Consider the following 23,684-nt stretch of genomic DNA (forward strand, 5'->3'; position numbering starts at 1 on the left):
AGAGAAAAATGGTATGACATCTCTAGCATTACCTCGCTAATGCATAAAATACAAGATTACTACCACCTATTATATCCCTCCATAGCAAATTGCTTCATGCTTTTGGAGTAATTGCCATAGTCCGTATTCTGGAGTGATTGTGTTGAGTCTTCGGTGGCACCCTGCACCTTAATCTGATGCCCTGACAACCCTCTATAGCCTTGACTTTGTTCATGTTATAAAGGTTTTATATATCATTCTATTGGCGTTCATCCATGTCCAGTAGAGTACAGTACAGCTTCTGCTGTGTCCTCAGTGACAGATGTAAGGATTAGAGATGAGCGAGTAGTGTTCGATCAAGTAGGTGTTCGAGATACTCGTACTCGATCGAACACTACTCGCTGTTCGAAGTTTAAGGTTCGATGCAGAACCAGCGTTGATTGGCAGAGTGCTATACATTCTATACATGCTATACATTCTGCCAATCAATGCTGGTTCTTCTCTTACCTTTAGAAGTCTTCTCCGTGCAGCGTCCCCGCGGTGTCTTCCGGCTGGAATTCACTCTGCCTAGGCATCCGGCCTAGGCAGAGCCGACTGCGCATGCGCGGGCATGCCCTTGCATGCGTAGTCAGCTCTACTCAGGCGTCGGGCCGGGCAGAACCAACCGCGCATGCGCACTCGGCTCTGCCTAGGCCCTGATGCCTAGGCAGAGTGAATTCCAGCCGGAAGACGCCGCGGGGGGCGCTGCGCCGGGAGAAGACTTCAAGGGGAATCCAGCCCGACCGTCACTCATGGACTTGGTAAGTATAATTTTATCGAATGTTGCCTACCCCTGCAACGAGCATTTCCCCCATAGACTATAATGGGGTTCGAAATCCGTTCGAACAGCCGAACAGTATGCGGCTGTTCGAATCGGATTTCGAACCTCGGACATTTTAGTGTTCGCTCATCTCTAGTAAGGATATTATTTAGGCTGGACATAGGCTTTCCTATTGCTTTTCAGAGAGGAGACTCCCCATGGGCAGCAGCACTAATAATATTACAAGGTGGACATCCTGATACAAAATCCCAAGGCTTTAAAGGGATCCTATCATCTAAACCGAATTTTTGCTGCTTATTACATAGGAATAGTTTTAAGAAAGGTTATTCGTCTCCTACCTTTAGAGGTCTTCTCCGCGCCGCCGTTCTGTAGAAATCCTGTTTTTTTCCGGTATGCAAATGAGTTCTCTCGCAGCACTGGGGGCGGTCCTCAGTGCTCAAACATCACTGAGGGCATCCCCAATGCTGCCAGAGAACTCTCCAGCAACGCCTCCATCTTCTTCAGGAACTTGTCTTCTTCCGGCGGTGACTTCTAGGCCTCGGGCAGCCTGCCGGCCACAAGAAAACGGCCGCTTACAATATTGTGCAAGCAGCCATTTTCTTGTAGCTGGCGAGCATGCGCAATCGGCTTTGCCCTAGGCCTGAGACCTAGAAGTTTGAAGCCAACCCCCCGGGAGAAGACGCGAAGAAGACCTGTTTCTAAAGAAGATGGAAACGGCACTCTCAGTGTCAAGACAGACTCAGGTGCTCCCTCTCGCTCCCAGGATGTGCCCTGAAATGTAGGCTTGGCAGTCTTTTATGGCCCAGGACCCACAATTGGGCTGAGGACTACTCAAGACCCGTACTGGACACTAGTAATGTCATAAATCTGGGAGAGATATAGCGGGACTCCAGCACTCCAGCACATTCTCATTCAGCGCCCTCTATTGGTGTGTACACTTGAGGCACTGGCATCCTAATTACATCATGGAAGTCAGATTTGCATATTCTTCCCATGTTCCTTTGCACAGTGGAGCGCTCATGGCTTAATAAGACTCCACACACCTAAATGGTGGTTCTCTCCCTATGGAGTGACGATATCCCCTCAACCCTGTCTAAGCCTCTCACCTCTGCCAGATCAGTCCTCTCTGCGCCAAGCTGATGAGATGCAAATACATCGAAACAGCTGTCTTTGGCTGAGAGACTGTATCTGGTAAAATCCTAGCATAATTGCAAACAAAGGCCTCCGAGAAGGTCGGCATGATGTTAAAGGGAGTGCCCTCTATTGGATTGCTTGACTGAGACTCTGTCTTCCTAATTACATCATGCAAATCTGTCTTCCAATATTTGCATATTCTTCCCATAGTCCATTGCAGAATGGAGTGCTAAAGGCTTAATACGTCTCCACACACCTATATGGTGGTCTCTCCCCAAAGAGTGACGATACCCCCCTTACCCTAATTACATCATGGAAGATAGACTTGCACATTCTCAGTCAGCGCCCTCTATTGGTGTGCATACTTGAGGCACTGGTATCCTAATTACATCATGGAAGTCAGATTTGCATATTCTTCCCATAGTAAATAATTGGAATTGAGAGTGGACCAACAGGTTAGTTAGTGGTAGTCAGGTCTCGATAGGCTGCCCCACATCAGCAGATCCCATAGCCTTAATTTCAACAAAAGAGCCCCACTACCTCAATGGAAACTTTGTATCCATGGTGGGAACATGCCTGGTCTTACCCCAAGAGTGGCTGAGAGGAGAGAATGATGGCCAAGTCCCAGGAGTTGCCCCAGATTGGCAATGGTGGAAGAGATGGGAGACTAAAGGACGGACCACAGAGCAGATACTTGAGACATTCCCCATTCTATAGGGAGGGTTGATCGCCACTGTTGTCAGTGAACCTATACTGTATATATTTTGCATATTTATAGCGATCCACTGTCTCAGCCTTCAATCGTATTCCTCTCCTTTGTTTTATTTGTCTCAGAAGGGATGTCCCTCAGGTATGGATCCGGTGAGGATAGCTGGGACATTGAGAAAAAAAGATGTCAGCATTCCGCACAAGGGCTTAATTATTTTCCAGATCCTGTCAATAGCAGAGATGCTCGGGACGTCTGATTTACTCTAATGCATTAGCAAAAAGGTTACAAAGTCTCTTCTGATTCGCTTTTTTTTTCTTTTCCTTTTAGCTTTGCCAATAATGTAAACTATCCTGATATTATCAGAAAACGAGGATTAACACTGTTTCCTCGCATTGACAGGTTGATGCCTGGAACCCTGAAAACCCACAATTCATTCCGACTTGTCAAGCAGCGTTCATTTAGAACAAGGCTCTTTGATTGGTGGACTGTTTCTAGCGTTCCCCGAATCGATGATCTTACAGACATCCTGATGTACGGATGGTCCACCGAGAGCACTCAGAATAAACAGCTCTCACTGTCAGAGACCACTGCAGTACATTATAGGATGAGGAGCGGGGACTTGATGGGAACAGAGACGGACAGAACGTTACAAGGCCATACAGCTAATAACCGAACCGATAGTTACAAGATATTTCTTAAGGGGGTCTACAAAGCGGAGAGAAAAATTCCACCACTGACAAAGACTCTGCCTATTATCTATGTAAATGAATTGATACATAGTGGCTTAGTCATGGGTTATTTTTAGCCAAGAAACCCCCTTTAGTATTTTAGGAGATCTCAGGTGACAAAGGGGCTAAACTCCTTTAGCATACATAGTTACATAGTAGATGAGGTTGGATGAAGACATGAGTCCATCAAGTCCAACCTATAACTCTACAGTCCCCTACAGTGCTGATCCAGGGAAAGGCAAAAAATCCCCATGATAGCTCAATATCAGCCCTGACTCTAACTCCTACCACCCCATTGATCCAATGATTGCTGAGGTCAGGGTGCATTGCTCCATAGAACACGAGTCATGCATGTTTCCTAAAAGGTTTATTTTCTCCTTTCTGACAGTGAAAGTCTGTGTATCATAAATCTTCATCTCCTGTCTCACTCCAGTACACCAGAGGGCAGGTGGAATAAATTGAAAGAATTCCAAACCATATAGGGAAGGTGTTTGGGACTGTAGCAGTGGGGATACGGTGATGGTTCTCCCCTCCCAATTGAACACTCACTTTTTTCTCTCCCCTCTTTGTTACTTGCAAAAGGGTAAAAAATAGCCGCGGAGGATCGCGCACACAAACACACATCTGTCTGATTGATTCTCATTAGCCGATGAAATGAAAAGACCTCGGGGTTACAGACCCAGGAGAGTTTCTCCTTTCAGGTAAAGAAAGGAGACGGCTCGAGATGTGAGACAAGACATTTTGTATGTAATTTACTGGTAAAGTGCTCGCTGGGTGTTTGCCGGCCCCGAATGTTGATCACTTCTTATGAAGACGCCATTGGATCTCTTAGTAAGTTTGTCTTTACAATTCCGATTTCATATAGTGGACGGATCGGCTCTACGTGTCTCAGGATAGAGGCGACACTTGTTCCCCCTTCGTTGCCAATAGAGGGGGTACAAGCCCCTTTGGGTTGGGTCCAGTCAACCTTGTTAGCGAATGTTGTAGGATCTGCAGAAAATATGGGCCTGAAAGAAGGAGCAACTTTGGGTTTGGGACCTTAGAATCTTTGAAAAGCCCAATGAGTCCTCTCGAACATTATGGTGTTTTGTTTATCCGAATCTGTTCGGCTACTCCAAAGACATAAGCCCTTTTTTGTGTTGATGCTAGGGTTGAGCTGATCTTGAGATTTCAGGATCGATTATAAAATCCGATTTCTGATCATTTTCCAGCCGATCTCGATCGTGAAATTTGCTCGATCACCAATCGGGATCCGATCTTTCCCGATCCCGATCACTCAACCCTAATTGTATATTATATATACCGTAGGGTTGAGCTGATCTTGAGATTTCAAAATCTGATTTCCGATAATTTTCCAGCCGATCCAGATTGTGAAATTTGCTCGATCACCAATCGGGATCTGATCTTTCCCGATCCCGATCCCTCAACCCCAGTCTCCAGCCAACCCATGACCCCTTTTTATTACTATGATTCCGAGAGTACCGCTTCAGTCCAGCATTGCCCAATCCTATATCCGCTCTACAGCACACGGGTACAATATTTTTTGTAATTCTCGATAACTCTACTATCATGCTGGTTCTGGCTCTTGAAGGCTGATCTATATTCATTGGTATTACAGGTCCACGAGCGCCTTGTAACCTAACTATCCTACTGTATCTCTGTGATGTAGTTCCTTATGAATGAGCTCATGCAGGATTACTATATCTTAGTCCTCCAGCTGCACAGTAAGGAGAATATTCCTGCGAGAATTTCAAAAGAAAATAAAAACACATTAATAAGAAATTGGATCTGCTTTTTTCCTTTTTGCAACGTCTAAAGCCTCCGCGAGACTTCCTGATTACCGGCTCTTCTGTTTCTGCAGAGAGCTAATGAGTCCGGCTCTTCCCGACCATTAAAACCAAGGCAGATATTAGCAGGGATGGAGTAGGTACAATCACGCCCCGCACAAATGTCTTAAATACCCCCCCCCCATGAGCCGGGTCAATCTCCTCCCGGAGCTGAGATCATTAATATGTTTTATTTATTTATTGTTGGCTCGTTGGGCCTCCGCCAGCCAGCGATACCGCCATTTTCATGCTTATTTATATCCCGTAATTTCATTTTCAACACCTATCATTTTTTTTTTCACATCCTTAACCCTTTTCCACAAGAGGGGCAAAGCATTACATGGCTGAAACCTCTGCCATCCAGGGGATTAGCGACATCACACAGCAATAACATGGAGGCATGAAACCGATTAATCCTTTTTTATTGGTAGAGAGAAGACGGCAATGGGACTGAATAATTAAACGAGGATGGAAGCGCGCTCGGCGCCGGCAACTACGACTTTAAATAATTACAATTCAACATAAACTTTGCTGGCGATTTAGACGCCTCGAACGCCGGCTGCCATCTGCAAAGCTTCGGCAATCAAAGTCATTTATTTGGCATTGTGATTATTGGCCGTTGCAGTTCATTATTAACTATGTACGACTGGTTTATACGGCCGTTGAAGGCGCGTATCGTGAAACAAAGTAATTTACGTGGAAAACAAGGGAGAGTTCCAAAAATCACTTGCATGGCTTGAAATTCAGAGACCTCAATGCACCACCAAGGATGCAAAATGTCAATATTTAAGATGGCCGTGCCATAGATTGCACCATAGAATCCATCCAGCTAACTGTTATTATTAGGTGTACAGTACCGGTCCATTACCCAAGGACTGGTAACCATTAGGGTTGAGCCAATCTTGAGATTTCAGGATCGATTTTAAAATCCAATCATTTTCCAGCCGATCCCAATCGCGATCATGAAAGTTGCTCGATCACCGATCGTGACCCGATCCTTCCCGATCCCGATTGCTCAACCCTAGTCTATGGGAAAAGTTACTTTTAGGGTTGAGCCGATCTTGAGATTTCAAAGTCCAATTTCCGATCATTTTTCAGCCGATCTCAATTGCGATCGTGAAATTTGCTCGATCGCCGACCGATCTTTTCCGATCCCAATTGCTCAACCTTAGTTACCATCCAAATACAAAGTAGCGATTCAAAAAGTTGGGCATAAAAAGGTTAATTCTTGTTCGAGAAGTTGTCTGCCCTTAACAAAAATTTTCAGACAATGTGCCGATCAATGATCGTCTCAATCCTACGCCAACTCCCGGCAATGCTGGAGGACGTTGGCGGTTCCATACAGAAATGGCTGAAGCCACACGTTGCAGACTTGAATGAAGTAGAAGATCTCGTTTTATAGATCTCATTTTTTCTCAAGCCAGTTTTGGCTTTGACTCAAAAAAATGCAGCAAAAAAACATCTTTGCTGCAAAGTGTGGCCTATGAAAGGTCAGACATATCACAAACAGCCCAGACTATGTTCAGGTCAAGGTCAAAATCTCCGCAGACGATGCCATCATGGTGTCCACCAGAAATCAGGGGACAAAAAAGTTCTGCACAGACAACTTCTTTGGCTACCGCTTTCAGTTTAAATACAATGGACACCTGATGGACCCCATTATAGTCAATGGGGGACATAGAGTTCTGTATGTATCCACTATCTTAGTGATATGTCTGTTCAACGGACTGGTCCCTGATGGACCAGAATAACAGACAGCCCAGTGCAGATGTGAATGTAGCCTAATATAGTAATATCCCAGCCACTGGCCTGAACCAACCCATAGATCTGGTGATAGTACGGCTGTATCGGAATAAAAATGTTACCAACCCTGACTGTAGGCTAGTAACACAAGTGACCGGCACACAAGATAAAGCACACTATAGCTGATAACTTTACCCAACTGGAGATTACACACTGGCACCAGCACACATCTCTTTGGTTCCCTAAGGCGACACTCCTTACCACGGTCATGGACTAGGCCTGTGGTTCTCCAAGTGACACATTAGCTGCGTTCCAGGATGGATCAACTGAATGATCTCATCTGACAGCATCTTCCAAAAAGCAGGAAGGCTCTCCAAGTTATCCAAGTGTAACTATTAGTCATGCTACAATAATGTGAGGGTCATACCATGGGATGTGTCCAAGTAATATGTCCATTGACACACCCAACGTTCCACCGCTACACCTTGCATCGGTGAAGGAATCACTTTGTCACCAGTACACAGCATATGGGAATACTGAATAATAACCAAGTCTAACACTGATATATACCCCTAGGTAAGGTATTTGTTGACCTAGCGTCAGTTGGAGAACACTTCTGCTATCTGAAGGCATAGGCTTGGGGTGATTGGATGTTCTTGGGTGGGGATTGGTCATGGTTAGAGACATTCTGCCAAGGTGTGCCACTCCCTTCCCATTTCTTAAAAGATGGAAGGCATGGATATGCACACACATAAGCATGAATATCCTTATCTTCTCTGCAGACATAGAATGGACACTTAGAATAATTTCTTCGAGTGGACCTTCGGTACACCAGATCATCTCGGCTCCAATATTGATCCCGTTCCTTTTACGTACATGAAAATTTCAAGACACCACGAGACAATGTTCGTAGTTCCTCAATATAACCTGCGGTGTATTTCAAGTGTAACATCCACCAGGAGGGTTATAGACTGAATCCCCAACTAATAGCGCTTTCTTATCAATAGTGGATCAATGACATGTGCTCATTTACTCCGAGCAGTGGGTGCTGTTTCCGCATGTCCTCAGGATTAGAGCTGTTTGTTCGGGGATTAACGCTCGTTTTAGCGGCGCTGTAGTTACAGAAGAGAAGTATCCCTGCACTGTTTTAATGATCTCCAGAGTCTTCCGTGAAGATTAATTCCGTGTTCGAAGGGATTATGGGCTTTAGATATATTGTTGTTTAGGAATCTGATGGATACAAGATACAGAAGCATTGCTGCCGTAGAGATAGGCCTGTACAAGAAGTGTAAAGATCCCGATAATGACAAAGCATGGACCTCCAGATCTCCAGAGATACCAATACTAAGCCATATGTACACAATATTAATAGGCAACAAGGCCATAATTGGGACTAATTAGACTGTTAAAATCATAAAATATGCAAAAAAAACTGAACGTGCCAAAAACTACATTCAATACAGATAAGACTGGGTTTATACTCGATCGCCATTCGGGAATTCCGTTTCCAATTTGGTTGAAAAAAATTATTTTGGGGGCGGAAAGCTGGCGGACCCCATTATAAGTCAGATAACTGCTTTTTAAGTGGATTGGGTTTCTGTTTTTCTGTCAGGTATGAACCGAACATAATAAGCAGAAGTAGGAGGACTCACCAAACAATGGTCATATAAAATGATGACCTCAAGATCAAGTCCCTCAGTGCTCCAAAAGATCCATGAAACATGAGAAAAGTTCCAGTATGTTTATATTCCGACCACACCAGATATACCTTGTTACACAATAGAACAGAGATCACATATCAGAAGGTGAAAGTTACATAATAGAACATAGATCATATATCAGAAGGTGAACGTTACACAATAGAACATAGATCACATATCAGAAGGTGAAAGTTACAGAATAGAACATAGATCACATATCAGAAGGTGAAAGTTACATAAGAGAACATAGATCACATATCAGAAGGTGAAAGTTACAGAATAGAACATAGATCACATATCAGAAGGTGAAAGTTACAGAATAGAACATAGATCACATATCAGAAGGGGAAAGTTACAGAATAGAACATAGATCACATATCAGAAGGGGAAAGTTACATAAGAGAACATAGATCACATATCAGAAGGTGAAAGTTACATAAGAGAACATAGATCACATATCAGAAGGTGAAAGTTACACAATAGAACATAGATCACATATCAGAAGGTGAAAGTTACATAAGAGAACATAGATCACATATCAGAAGGCGAAAGTTACACAATAGAACATAGATCACATATCAGAAGGTGAAAGTTACACAATAGAACATAGATCACATACCAGAAGGTGAAAGTTACAGAATAGAACATAGATCACATGTCAGAAGGTGAAAGTTACAGAATAGAACATAGATCACATATCAGAAGGGGAAAGTTACACAATAGAACATAGATCACATATCAGAAGGTGAAAGTTACATAATAGATCAGAGATCACATATCAGAAGGTGAAAGTTACATAATAGATCAGAGATCACATATCAGAAGGTGAAAGTTACACAATAGAACATAGATCACATGTCAGAAGGTGAAAGTTACACAATAGAACATAGATCACATATCAGAAGGTGAAAGTTACAGAATAGAACATAGATCACATATCAGAAGGTGAAAGTTACAGAATAGAACATAGATCACATATCAGAAGGTGAAAGTTACAGAATAGTTACATAATAGAATATTGTTCATTAAAAAGTGAATGACTTTTGGTTTTCGAAGAATTTCCCCTCGACGCCTCGGCCAAAAAGTTTTCCGTATAGAGTGAAGGAATATTACTTTATCTTATTTTTCCCTAAAGGGTGTTTATGTTTCTTTTAAGAACCTCTCGGCTGTTTTTTTTTAACCATGTTTTGCAGCACCAAGACAGCAATAGTTTTTCAGCCCACAGTTTACAGTCACGGCAATAAACTCCCGACGCCGTAGCGTCGGCCGCGTGATGAAGTTGTGCTTTGGATTTCGGGCTGTGTCAAGCGAGCGATGCAATTCCTTCATTTATGATGCTTTATTTTAAAGCTCAAGTCTTTCCCCCCTCCCCCACCGTCTCTCCTCCCATGGCCGTACTTTATTTTTATATTCTTAGAAGATATCTTGTTTTTTTTTTAAAGATTTTGGCGGAATGTAAAAACGTCTGCGGTTTGCGGCCGTAAGATATAATAGCTGTCTGAAGTCTATTATACGACTTTTAAGGATTTGAAAAATAAACTATCGGACAACGATCTGTTCTAAGTGTTCTAGAATTTCCCGATTATTTTTTTTTTTTGCGCAGGATTTATTTTGGAGAGAATCAACCTTGAACGCATTGAAAGTGGAGAAATAAGAAAGCGCGCCATATAGAATAATAAATCCATATAAAACATCACCGCTGACACCAGACGTAAAGGTTTAAGAGCTGCGCTTGTCATCCGCGGTGAAGGAACATATGCCGAGGGTGCGGGTGGGGTCAGCGAGGACGCCGCTCACCGGAGGGAACCGGGACAACTAATCCGCAGCAGCACAGGCCGGGGCTCTCGTCTAGTGGAACAGCACAACTGCGCAAGGAAAGGCCTGAACTAACTATATTATACCGTATACGACATACTATAGAGTGTCCGAGCAGCCAACAGGTCACAGGAAACAGAAACATGGGAAATATGGATTATATATGTATCAGCTATAGGAAAGGAAAACCGGAGCGCATTTATACATTACAATCTCCTATCTATCTATCTATCTATCTATCTATCTCCTATCCATCTATCTATCTATCTATCTATCTATCTATCTATCTATCTATCTCCTATCTATCTATCTATCTATCTATCATCTATCTATCTATCTATCTATCTATCTCCTATCTATCTATCTATCTATCTATCTATCTATCTATCTCCTATCTATCTATCTATCTATCTATCTATTTATCTATCTATCTATCTATCTATCTATCTATCTATCTATCTATCTCCTATCTATCTATCTATCTATCTATCTCCTATCTATCTATCTATCTATCTATCTATCTATCTCCTATCTATCTATCTATCTATCTATCTATCTATCTATCTATCTCCTATCTATCTATCTATCTATCTATCTATCTCCTATCTATCTATCTATCTATCTATCTATCTATCATCTATCTATCTATCTATCTATCTTCTATCTATCTCTTATCTATCTATCTATCTATCTATCTATCTATCTATCTATCTCCTATCTATCTATCTATCTATCTATCTCCTATCTATCTATCTATCTATCTATCTATCTATCTATCTATCTATCTCCTATCTATCTATCTATCTATCTATCTATCTATCTCCTATCTATCTATCTATCTATCTATCTATCTATCTCCTATCTATCTATCTATCTATCTATCTATCTATCTATCTCTTATCTATCTATCTATCTATCTATCTCCTATCTATCTATCTATCTATCTATCTATCTATCATCTATCTATCTATCTATCTATCTATCTCCTATCTATCTATCTATCTATCTATCTATCTATCTATCTATCTATCTCCTATCTATCTATCTATCTATCTATCTATCTATCTATCTCCTATCTATCATCTATCTATCATCTATCTATCTATCTATCTATCTATCTATCTATCTATCTATCTATCTATCTTCTATCTATCTATCTATCTATCTATCTCCTATCTATCTATCTCCTATCTATCTATCTATCTATCTATCTATCTATCATCTATCTATCTATCTATCTATCTCTTATCTATCTATCTATCTATCTATCTATCTCCTATCTATCTATCTATCTATCTATCTATCTCCTACCTATCTATCTATCTATCTATCTATCTATCTATCTCTTATCTATCTATCTATCTATCTATCTATCTCCTATCTATCTATCTATCTATCTATCTATCTATCTCTTATCTATCTATCTATCTATCTATCTTCTATCTATCTATCTATCTATCTATCTATCTATCTCCTATCTATCTATCTATCTATCTATCTATCTATCTCCTATCTATCTATCTATCTATCTATCTATCTATCTATCACCTATCTATCTATCTATCTCCTATCTATCTATCTATCTATCTATCTATCTATCTCTTATCTATCTATCTATCTATCTATCTATCTATCTATCTCCTATCTATCTATCTATCTCCTATCTATCTATCTATCTATCTATCTATCTATCTATCTCCTATCTATCTATCTCCTATCTATCTATCTATCTATCTCCTATCTATCTATCTATCTATCTATCTATCTATCTATCTCCTATCTATCTATCTATCTATCTATCTATCTATCTATCTATCTCCTATCTATCTATCTATCTATCTATCTATCTATCTCTTATCTATCTATCTATCTATCTATCTCCTATCTATCTATCTATCTCCTATCTATCTATCTATCTATCTATCTATCTATCTCCTATCTATCTATCTCCTATCTATCTATCTATCTATCTATCTATCTTCTATCTATCTATCTATCTATCTATCTATCTATCTATCTATCTATCTATCTCTTATCTATCTATCTATCTCCTATCTATCTATCTATCTATCTATCTATCTATCTATCTCCTATCTATCTATCTATCTATCTATCTATCTATCTATCTATCTCTTATCTATCTATCTATCTCCTATCTATCTATCTATCTCTTATCTATCTATCTATCTTCTATCTATCTATCTATCTATCTATCTATCTATCTATCTATCTATCTCTTATCTATCTATCTATCTCCTATCTATCTATCTATCTATCTATCTATCTCCTATCTATCTATCTATCTATCTATCTATCTATCTCCTATCTATCTATCTATCTATCTATCTATCTATCTATCTATCTCCTATCTATCTATCTATCTATCTATCTCCTATCTATCTATCTATCTATCTATCTATCTATCTATCTATCTATCTCTTATCTATCTATCTATCTCCTATCTATCTATCTATCTATCTATCTATCTATCTATCTATATCCTATCTATCTATCTATCTATCTATCTATCTATATCCTATCTATCTATCTTCTATCTATCTATCTATCTATCTATCTCCTATCTATCTATCTATCTATCTATCTATCTATCTATCTATCATCTATCTATCTATCTATCTATCTATCTATCTATCTATCTCCTATCTATCTATCTATCTATCTATCTATCTCCTATCTATCTATCTATCTATCTATCTATCTCTTATCTATCTATCTATCTATCTATCTATCTATCTATCTCCTATCTATCTATCTATCTATCTATCTATCTATCTATCTCCTATCTATCTATCTATCTATCTATCTATCTATCTATCTCCTATCTATCTATCTATCTATCTATCTATCTATCTATCTATCTATCTCTCTCTCTCCTATCTATCTATCTATCTATCTATCTATCTATCTATCTACTATTTCCTCATTGTATATACAGACACCATAACCCATTACCATATTCACTTCTCTGTATCTATTGATCCATCCATTCATCCATCTAAGTAATGGGTTATGATCCAAACGTTACAATGCTTCGTGTTTCGATCCTACAGTAGAAGTTACATTTAATGTAATGTAATGCTCATTGTGGCCGGCGACCCCCACATATTATGTGACACACCCATGTGAGTGTATAATGGGTAAACCCAAAATTTTCGGATAATTTGTAACAAACCCAGCTTGCCCGACTGCAGTGGCTACAATCTCTATGGGTCACTATTACGTTCCTGTGCAGAGTATTTGTTGGCTTTTTGCCCCTGTTCTAGAATATTCTGTAGACCCTAAACCATTGGGTTCCCCAAAACCACTTGACTTTCTACCCCAGTGACAACTCCTTCCCGCCACCGAGGCTTCTTATAGATCTCTCATCCCTTTCTATATGAAATTGTATCATTGAGGCAGCAGAACATCGCAACAATCCGGAGCCTTCAGAATATTCATTTCCTCCCATTTCCTGAACGTTTTTGAAACATTTTCTTTGTTTTTTTATTTTTTTTATTTTTTTTTGTTCCCGTCCTCCCGCCTCGAGTTTCTCATCCACTCGTTCCATCGACGCCTCCGGTCGCTGATGACAGGTTGCCGGCGAAGTACGTGCCAGAAATATTTTTAATTGTGTTTTTTTATTTGTCTTTTTCCTCTTTTGCTTCTTTTCCAAGGACACATTATAGCGTTACGGTTTTACATTCTGATCTTCTCGAGCGCGGTTAAGGGGATGACAGACATTAGCGCTTGTGAAGGGAAGAGCTTTGGGGTGAGGGTGTAAATTTCTCAAAAAAAAAAAAAAAAACCTCACCAAATGAATTAGATAAACATCGTTAAAAAACTCATCCGACTGATTTAGTTACCAAGGAAAGCTTAAATGTTTTAAGACATATATCACCACGCTTATACAGACAAGGCTTTAATGATGTTGTTGCCGGCGCCGTCGTTGCGAACGCGCTTCTTAATCTTTATTTTCTGAACTTCGGCGACCTATCAATATAAAGTATCAGAAGTGAGAAGCAAATGTGACATTCGCCACTGCCAGAAGTTCTGTTTGATGTCGATATCATCGCGGTTTGTGCTGGGGATAAGCGGGTCTTCCTAAGAAACAGGGTCATCCTTTTCATCAACTTACAGATGACACTTCTCAGATAGGGGGCGCTATTGTACCCACTAGACTTCTTTATACTTCTAAACCCTTGATCATACAGTAAAGAGTCAAGGGAAGTGTAGAGTAGGGCGCTCCGCCCAAGATTGATTTAGTTTTGGGTTTGGGTGGCCCGGGTCTCCGACGCGTTTCAGGTCAAATAAGTGGAGTATAAAAATAAAAATTATTTATACTCACATTCCCGCACCTTTTTTGAGTCTCCTTGCAGTGTCCGACGCTCTCTGAGTCTCCTCGGTGATGTCATGATGCTCAGCGAGCCCATGAGACCACTGTGGTCCATCACAGGCCTCCGCAGTGACCCCGGGCACATGGCGTCATCAAAGAGCCGAGACAGAGCACCAGATGCCTTGAGGAGTCCCATAAGAGTCTATAAAAAATTTGTTATTTTTGGGCCTCCTTGTGGTGTCCGGCACTCTTTCTCAGTCTACTTGGTGATGTCATGATGCTCAACGTGGCCATGAGACCCCTGTGGCCCATCACAGGCTTCCGCAGTGACCCTGGGCACATGACGACATAGAAAAGCCGAGACAGAACACCAGAGGCCTCGAGGAGTCCCATAAGAGTCTATAATTTTTTTTTTTTTTTTTGTCACCTCTCCTGGGCCTCCTTGTGGTGTCCGGCACTCTCTCTCAGTCTCCTCGGTGATGTCGTGATGCTCAACATGCCCATGAGACCACTGTGGCCCATCACAGGCCTCAACGGTGACCCCGGGAGCATGGCACCACAGGAGAGCACCACCAGGAGGCAGAGACAGAACACCAGGTGCCTCGAGGAGGCCCACAAGAGGTAACATAAGTAGGGTATAAATGGTTTATATTTTTGTCACCTCTCCTGGGCCTCCTTGTGGTGTCCGGCACTCTCTCAGTCTCCTCGGTGATATCATGATGCTCAACGTGCCCATAATATAGTGTTGCCTATCACAGGCCTCAACAGTTACCCCAGGCACTACAGGAGAGCACCACCAGGAGGCAGAGACAGATCACCAGATGCCTCGAGGAGGCCCACAAAAGGTAACGGAAGGATGGTATAAATTATTTTTATTTTTGGTCACCTCTCTTTGGCTTCCTTGTGCTGTCCAGCACTCTCTCTCAGTCTCCTTGGTGATGTCATGATTCTCAGCGACCCCATGAGACCACTGTGGCCCATCACAGGCCTCCACAGTGACCCTGGGCACATGGCGTCATAGAAGAGCCGAGACAGAGCACCAGATGCCTCGAGGAGGCCCACAAGAGGGTATAAATGGTTTTTATATTTGTCACCTCTCCTGGGTCTCCTTGTGGTGTCTGGCACTCTCTCAGTCTCCTCGGTGATGCCATGATGCTAAACGTGCCCATAAGACCACTGTGGCCCATTACTGGCCTCAGTAGTGACCTTGTGTACATGGCGTCATAGAAGAGCCAAGACAGAGTAACAGATGCCTCGAGGAGGCCCACAAGAGGGTATAAATGGTTTTTGTTTTAGTCACCTCTCCTGGCCCTCCTCGTGGTCCGGCACTCTCTCAGTCTCCTCGGTGATGTCATGATGCTCAACATGCCCATGAGACCACTGTGGCCCATCACTGGCCTCCGCAATGACCCCAGGCACATGGCGTCACAGGAGAGCACCACCAAGAGGTAGAGACAGAACACCAGGTGCCTCGAGGAGGCCCACAAGAGTCAGAAGAGACCCCAGAGTAAAATAATTTTAATTCCGCTTCTATCCAAACACGAGTTTCAACCAAGTTTAGCGGTGCCTGTGATAAGAGTTTGTGTGTGTGGAACAGTCTATACAATTTCATCCTATAGGGAATCTCTGGTGCTTGTGATGGTTACCCAGGAGAGAACAGACATGTAACCCCATATGGGTCACCAAGAGAGCATGTGACCCAACTGGAGAGAAGGACCCCATGAATTTCTGAATCACAAGAGTATTGCACAGCGCCATTTTGTAAAATTTGCAAATTTGTTGAAATTTTCATTAAAAAGAAACTATTGTAACGAAAAAAGAAAAGAAAGCGCAACGTTCAATTCCAGGAACCCCCCCCCCCCATAGTAAGTACTTAAGTAGCTTTATAAGAAGAGGGTCGTGTGCGAATCGAGGCCAGAGACCTTGAAACCAGCTCCGAACCCCAGAGAAATGAATTCTGTTTACTAGAAAGGTTAGTAAGAATAATTCCGTTCCGAGCATTTCCTAGAAATCTATAGATTTAGATTAGACGATCAGGCTAAAATTAACCCTTTCATTAAGGGTTATTTAAGAATAACTTTGCAAAAACATCCATAAAAAAAGAGGAATTGTAACGATGTGCATTATGTCTTACCTCGCTGTCGAGCATTGCGTTGCATTCGAGTGCCTGCTATCGATTACTTGGTATCTTGTAGAGCACATATCAACATCCAAACAAACAAGCTAGAAAAATCCGCTTCTAAGTGTTCCAATTAGAGGGGAACGAGCCACTTCAGATTGACCTGGATATGACCTGAGCTTTCCAAAAAAATTCAAGCTCAATCTGAACCCAAAACTTTTGTAGTTTGACACCCACTTCAGACTCCAGAGTATAAGGAGACCCAAGGGAGATGAATCAACACAACAAACTCTTATACTCACCTTGGATGTCACAAGAGAACCTAGAAGAAGTGAGACCTGGGCCTTGGTTTGTGCCGAATAAGATCAGCCTGGGACGAAACTTATGGACAACACCACAAATATTCATCAAAATGAATCTCACGAGTTTCACCCATCTCTAGTTCTAATATGACCATTCACTGTTGGAATGTATTGACCAAACCCAATGACTGGACTGGCCAATTGTATGGGACCTTACACTCAACAACTACCCCGAAATTCAAGATGTCCAACCATTTGTTCCCCTGAGAGTTGAGAAGTCTCCTATACACATTAGAAGATTGTTCGGTCCCTCAGAAGCTGGTCTAATAGTGATTTGTCTCCTCCTTACACATGCACGCTGAGCTCTGCAGAGATTGCACGCCATTAATACGGAGAGAGGGAAGTAAACTACTACTAGATACCTCTGCTAGTGGGTTGTCCATCTTGAGATCAAACCTGCTGGTTCTACTTTATTCCATCATCTGTCATTGTGGACAATTGGGTCACCATCATAAGATGGTTGGTTGGTCTTGTCTGGTTTGGCCAACTTCCTCTACTGTGTTTGGCCACTGGAATTATCTCTTGCCCATTGGATTTATTATGAATTTTAAAAAATTTTGAGTTTAGCAGAACTCAACAGCACAGTTTTCCACTCACGAGTTATTTCTACATTCTGGGGTTTCTTCAGGGAAGGTGGGGAAACAACAAGTTTCCTGGTGGCATCCAATGTTCTTTCCCAGGCATCTTCTGACCTTGGCCACGGTGTCATGATGCCAGTTGATGCCCAAACACACACTTCATTAGTGAACAGGGGCCGATGTCGCCCAGGATGCTGGAAGCCGCTTGAAAAGTACCGCACGACACGAGAAAACAAACAAAAACACAGTGAAAAAGTGGCAAGACCATCAATATTAAAGGAGCTATCTGGTTTCCAACATCAATGGCTTTTCCTTGGCATGGGTCATCATGGGTGGGGTTCCGACACCGGGGACTTTCATAGGTTACCAAGATTGGAGGTATTATTTACATACCGCAAGTCTTGTTGCTCACTTGTGGTGGATATCGGTACTGCAGCGCTGTCCTGTTGAAATCTATACGGCAGGGCTGCAGTACCTAAACGCAACACTACACAAAACAATACCGCAACCCAGGTGTTGGACCACCACAGATCCAAGGATAGGCCTTCAATGTTAGAAACCAGATAACCCCAGATAAATTTTGAGTCTGGCCAGCTACGTTGGGCGTTGTAGTCTTCTATCTCCGAAATATTAGATTTGCCCTTACTAGACACACAAAAGAGAAAAAAAAACATAACCTGTCTTCCCAATCCGGATATCTCCTCCAGCCACGGTTATACAGGGACATCTATTATGGAGGATCTTTTTTATCTCGCTCCCATTGGAAATCTATTAAGACGGAAAGTGTCTTTGGTAATCTGAAATCCCGGCAGTGAACCGTAAAGTCAAAACGTATCGCCTAATAAAGAAGGAGATATTAATATTTGTATGGCAGGTGCTTCCGCTCCTATCAGAATGATTAAGCGGGCGGCGTGACCATGATGACCTAGGACGGCGTCTTATAGCGCATCTATTCTCATCTGACTGCAGGGGACAAACATACGATCGCCTTTCTATCACTTGGCTGGGAATTAGGGTAAAATAGTGGGTCCTATATCATGCCGATGGCCCCCAGGGAGGCCGAGCCGCGAGGTGTAATGTCCATTTAAACAAATTAAACATGGTTGCAAATTACGCCCCCCTTTCCCCGCTGTCAAGGACTGCCCTTTTTCAGCTCCTGAAGTGACAGTAATTTAAAATTCCTTTGGCTGCCCTGACAAGATTCTCCCCGAGAAGACAAATAGCTAATGGCTTGATATGCCACTTTAAAGATATTACACAACTAAAGAGGAACTTCGGCTAATCCATCACTTTTCTGCCTAAATGAAAGAACAGGAGTGGGGGGAGGGGGGTAGCGACGCGATAATAAACACCCAAGAATACACAAGCCGAGCGTTGGAATTTTAGATTATTTTTTTGGACTGTTTCTTTGTACTTTGTTCTCTCTTTAACTCTTCGTGAGTACAGATCTATTGAAGGAGTTGCGATGGGGCTGCATCGTTATAAGACGTTGCCGTGGGCTGGGTTGGGTCACTTCAATTACGGGTTATGGATTCTAGATTATAACCTGTTTTTTATACTGACGGCCAGATTGGAGTCGGGAAGGAATTTTTTCCCCTGGCATGAGCCTCATGGGTTTTTTGCCTTCCCCTGGGTCAACACTATATGGGATTGTAGGGTTATAGGTTGGACTACGATGGACTGATGTCTTCATCCAACCTCATCTACTATGTAACCATGTAACTTGCAATGCCACACAGAATCAATACACTCAATTGTCGGAGGTCCAGGGTTCAGATATTTGGTGAGGGGGCTCCATTGCCTCTCTGAATATTGGACATCTTGATCCTATAGAGTAGACACACAGGGGTGGACATATAGACTTTTTAGAACAGTCGTTAGCAGACACTATTTTGCACCCCTATCCATGCCCCTGTCCAGACTTGCCACACTTGGGGGGCCATCATAAACTATGTTTGGATGCTGACCTCACGTCTTGGTAATGTTTAGCATCTGGGTGTAGTGTGGCGCCCCTAGATGCCAAAGTGGAGGCTACCCTGAACAACAGCGGAGATGGGAGAGTTAATATCGACATTAGCTGTTGGAATAATCCAATAGGTAATGCTCTAATGGGGGGCAATGTACCATGTGGGGGCCAGTAAAGGGGTCAAGGCACTATGTGGGGGCAATGTACCATGTGGGGGTCAGTATAAGGGTCAAGGTACTATGTGGGGGCAATGTACCATGTGGGGGCCAGTAAAGGGGTGAATGTACTATGTGGGGGCAATGTACCATGTGGGGGCCAGTGAAGGGGTGAAGGTACTATGTGGGGGCTATGTACCATGTAGGAGCCAGTAAAGAGGTCAAGGTACTATGTGGGGGCTATGTACCATGTGGGGGCCAGTAAAGGGGTCAAGGTACTAGGTGGGGGCAAGGTAATTTGTGGGGACCATAAAGGGGGCAGTGTACGATATGATGTTATAAAAGAGAACAGTTTACTGTATGGGGACCGTAAAAAGGGACCAATATATAGTGAGGAGAGCAGTAAATGGAGAAGTAAAGGGGGCATTATACTGTCGGCCAATAAAGAGGGATTTTTTTGATCTTCAAATTTTTGGGTAGTTTCAGTAAAGAAGGGAGGTGTGCCTAAGAATTCTAATGGGGGGGCTAGGCATAATTTTACTTAGATAGACAAGCCTTTCAGCTCTGATGTAGAAGGATCAATGAACAGGGCTTAACAGAAGGAGGAGGGGCTACAAGCTTGCCAGGAACATATCAAGGCCGGTCTGCTTCTATTCAATTAATATTGTATCCCCGTCCACTCTATGGCGGTGGCATCTGGGTACTGTGTAGTTGTGCCTATTACAGAACTGTTTCTGAACCTGTAGGTAGGTCATCAGTATAAAAAATTGCTTTTGGGACTGGAAAACCCCAATACACTGCAGTTCCTCCCCCTCACCATATACTTGTTTGGCATGGACCAAGCAGCCTTCTCATACCCCAGAGTGGACTCTCAAGAAATGTGAGTAAAAATAACAGTTATACCCTCCTTGCCCTCGAAGCATATGGTAGCCCCCCAAGGTCTTCTTCATCTTCTTCAGGTCTCTTCTGACCTCTGGCTGACCGTGATGTCATGACACTGGGTCGTGGCCTCAGACACACCCCATGATTGTGATTGGGCCTCAGCGATGTCTTCGAGGTGGGTGACATGAGCCAGAGGGTGGAAGAGGCCTGAAGAGGAGACCAGGTGACCACCAGACACCCAGGAGAGGTGAGGCACGGTGAGAATAACTATTTGTTATTTTAACTTTAGGGTTGAACCGATCTTGACTTTTCAGGATCGATTTTTAAATCCAATTTCCAATCATTTTTCATTCGAACCCGATCTCGATCCCAATTCCGATCTCAATGCAAGTCAATGGGATTTTTTTACTAATCGGAGATCAGATTTTAAAAACAATCCTATTCACTTTACAGCATGGAATCTAACAATTGAACACTTTAATTGTTAGAATCCACGCTGTGTAGTGATTTTTTTTAATCACTAAGTAGCCAGAGGATTTTTTTTAATCCTCTGGCTACTTAGTCCCCCCTGGTGTCCACTTACCTGCAGAGATGGCTGCTCCGGTGCTCGGTGTTCTCGTTCTTCTTTGCCTCGCTGCCCCCTGCCTCCCAGGTTAGGAGAGTGTGGTCGGGTTAGAGCTAGGAAGAAGGCGGGGCTTGTGGCTTAGTAGAGTGTGGGCGGGTACTGGGAGGGGAGACGTGACGTCTCCCCTCTAAGGACCCGCCCACACTCTCCTAAGCCACAAGCCCCGCCTTCTTCCTAGCTCTTTAACACTAACCTGGGTGGCGGGGGCAGCGAAGCAAAGAAGAACGAGAACACCGGGCACCGGAGCAGCCATCTCTGCAGGTAAGTAGCTACTAGAGATGTTAGCTAGTCTCCCATTAGAATGAATGGACGCAGCCGGCGTGCAGGGGGTTAAGGCTGTGTGCCGGCTGCTTCCATTCATTCCTATGGAATCGCAGTGGAGCCTTCACACTAAGTCAGAATGAGCGGAGCGTATACTCAGTGTGAAGGCTAACATTGCTAGCTTTCCCCACAATGCTTGGCCAGTAGCAAAGCATTGTGGGAAATAATCACCGACCTTGATCCCACCTAAAAAGATCGTGTTCGGAATTCCGATCGCGATCGTGAAATTTTCTCGATCGCCGATCGGAATCCGATCTTTTCCGAACACGATCGCACAACCCTATTTAACTTACCTTCCTTTAACCTCCACTTATTATATTCTGGGGTGCAAAATATTACAGTGTTTCATGCGTGATGAACCCCAAAATTTTTGAGACCGAAATTTTTGGAAAATTTGGTTCAATCGGAATCAGTTTGCTCATTAGTGGTGAGGCAAGAAAGGAACTGAGGAAAACAAGGTTGGGCATATTAATATCCATTGTCTGGTGCCCATACACGTAAGATTGTCGAACAGACCCGGAAAACATTTTGGCCGATATTAATCTAATATGGACGGCCAACTTTAACCCCGACTTCTCTGTAGCCTCATGGCAATCTCTGAAACATGATCCACCATATAATTCTTCGCCCCTAATATTTGTTGTCATGTCCAGTTCCATATTTCCCTCTCAGCCTCCTCCGATGACTTTTTTTTTCCCTCCGTCCTCCTCTCGACAAGCGAATATACAGTGAGAAATCAATAACAAAGGACAGGAAGCCGAGGGAGCGTATTATTTTACTAATCTGTCCTTTAATCCATCGGAGGTGAGCGAATCCAGCGGGGGCTTTCGTTCCCACACATTTCTGTCAGGGCTGTAAATCAATCAATATACAAAGATTGCTAATTAACAAGCGAGCGGCGGGAGCCCTGTATTATTAATAAATCGCTCCCTAATACGTCCCAGCATGCTCACCGCTGTCCCCGCACAAGTCCATGCAGATTTATACAGCAGAGGTGAGGGTTTAGATTACCTCCGGTCCCCGAGGGACAGGGACACGCCGTATTATCAAGTTGTCACGCCGAGAGAGGACACCATTCTTCAACCTGAGCTTAGAAAGTCAATGACGATATCAGTATACTATCAAAACAAGCTGTTCCTTGACACGGAGAGAGATTTGATGTATTGTGCGTTCAGAGGAGATGAAGACTTCAGCCAAGATGACCTAAGAGCGGGTTACGAAGCGGGAAACGCCGAGTATTTACTAAAATTAACATTGACTCTAAAACCAAAGCAGGGGATCATTCATCTAGTCAAGTGGCAGGATGGTTGGTTGCACGTTGCTCCACGTTGCAAAAACACCGGGGTTATTTTTATTGCAGATGTTGTTGCGGTTTCTTGAGCCAAAGACAAGAGCGTCTTGAGTAGAAGGGAGAAGTATAAGAAACTTCCTAGATATTTCCCATTCCTTTTGTAGCCATTGGCTTTGGCCAAAAAAAGCTCAGCAAAATCTGCAACAAAAAAGCTGAGTTTCTGCAATGCAGGGCGTTTTTTTGTCGCAGATTTGGTTGTTGTTTTTTGAGCCAAAGCGAAAGATACAAATATAAGAGGCTTCCTACATAGTCCTCTTCCTATTTGTAGCCAGTGGCTTTGGCTCAAGAAACCTCATCAAAATCTGCAACAAAAAAGCTGCAGGTTCTGCAACGTGGGGTCTAAGCCTTAAGCAAATTTTGGGGTGTTTAAATAGGTAGGTAAAAAGATTGTTGCCTTTGGTCAACCCCCCCTAGTCTGGTGAGAACACGTGTGCATCGATGTAAACCAATTTAGGCTAAGGCCCCACGTTGCGAAAACGCAGCTTTTTTTGTTGCAAATTTTGTTGCCATTTTTTAAGCCAAAGCCAGGAGTGTATTG

The sequence above is a fragment of the Leptodactylus fuscus genome, chromosome 5, assembly GCF_031893055.1.
Source record: "Leptodactylus fuscus isolate aLepFus1 chromosome 5, aLepFus1.hap2, whole genome shotgun sequence".
Taxonomy (NCBI): Eukaryota; Metazoa; Chordata; class Amphibia; order Anura; family Leptodactylidae; genus Leptodactylus; species Leptodactylus fuscus.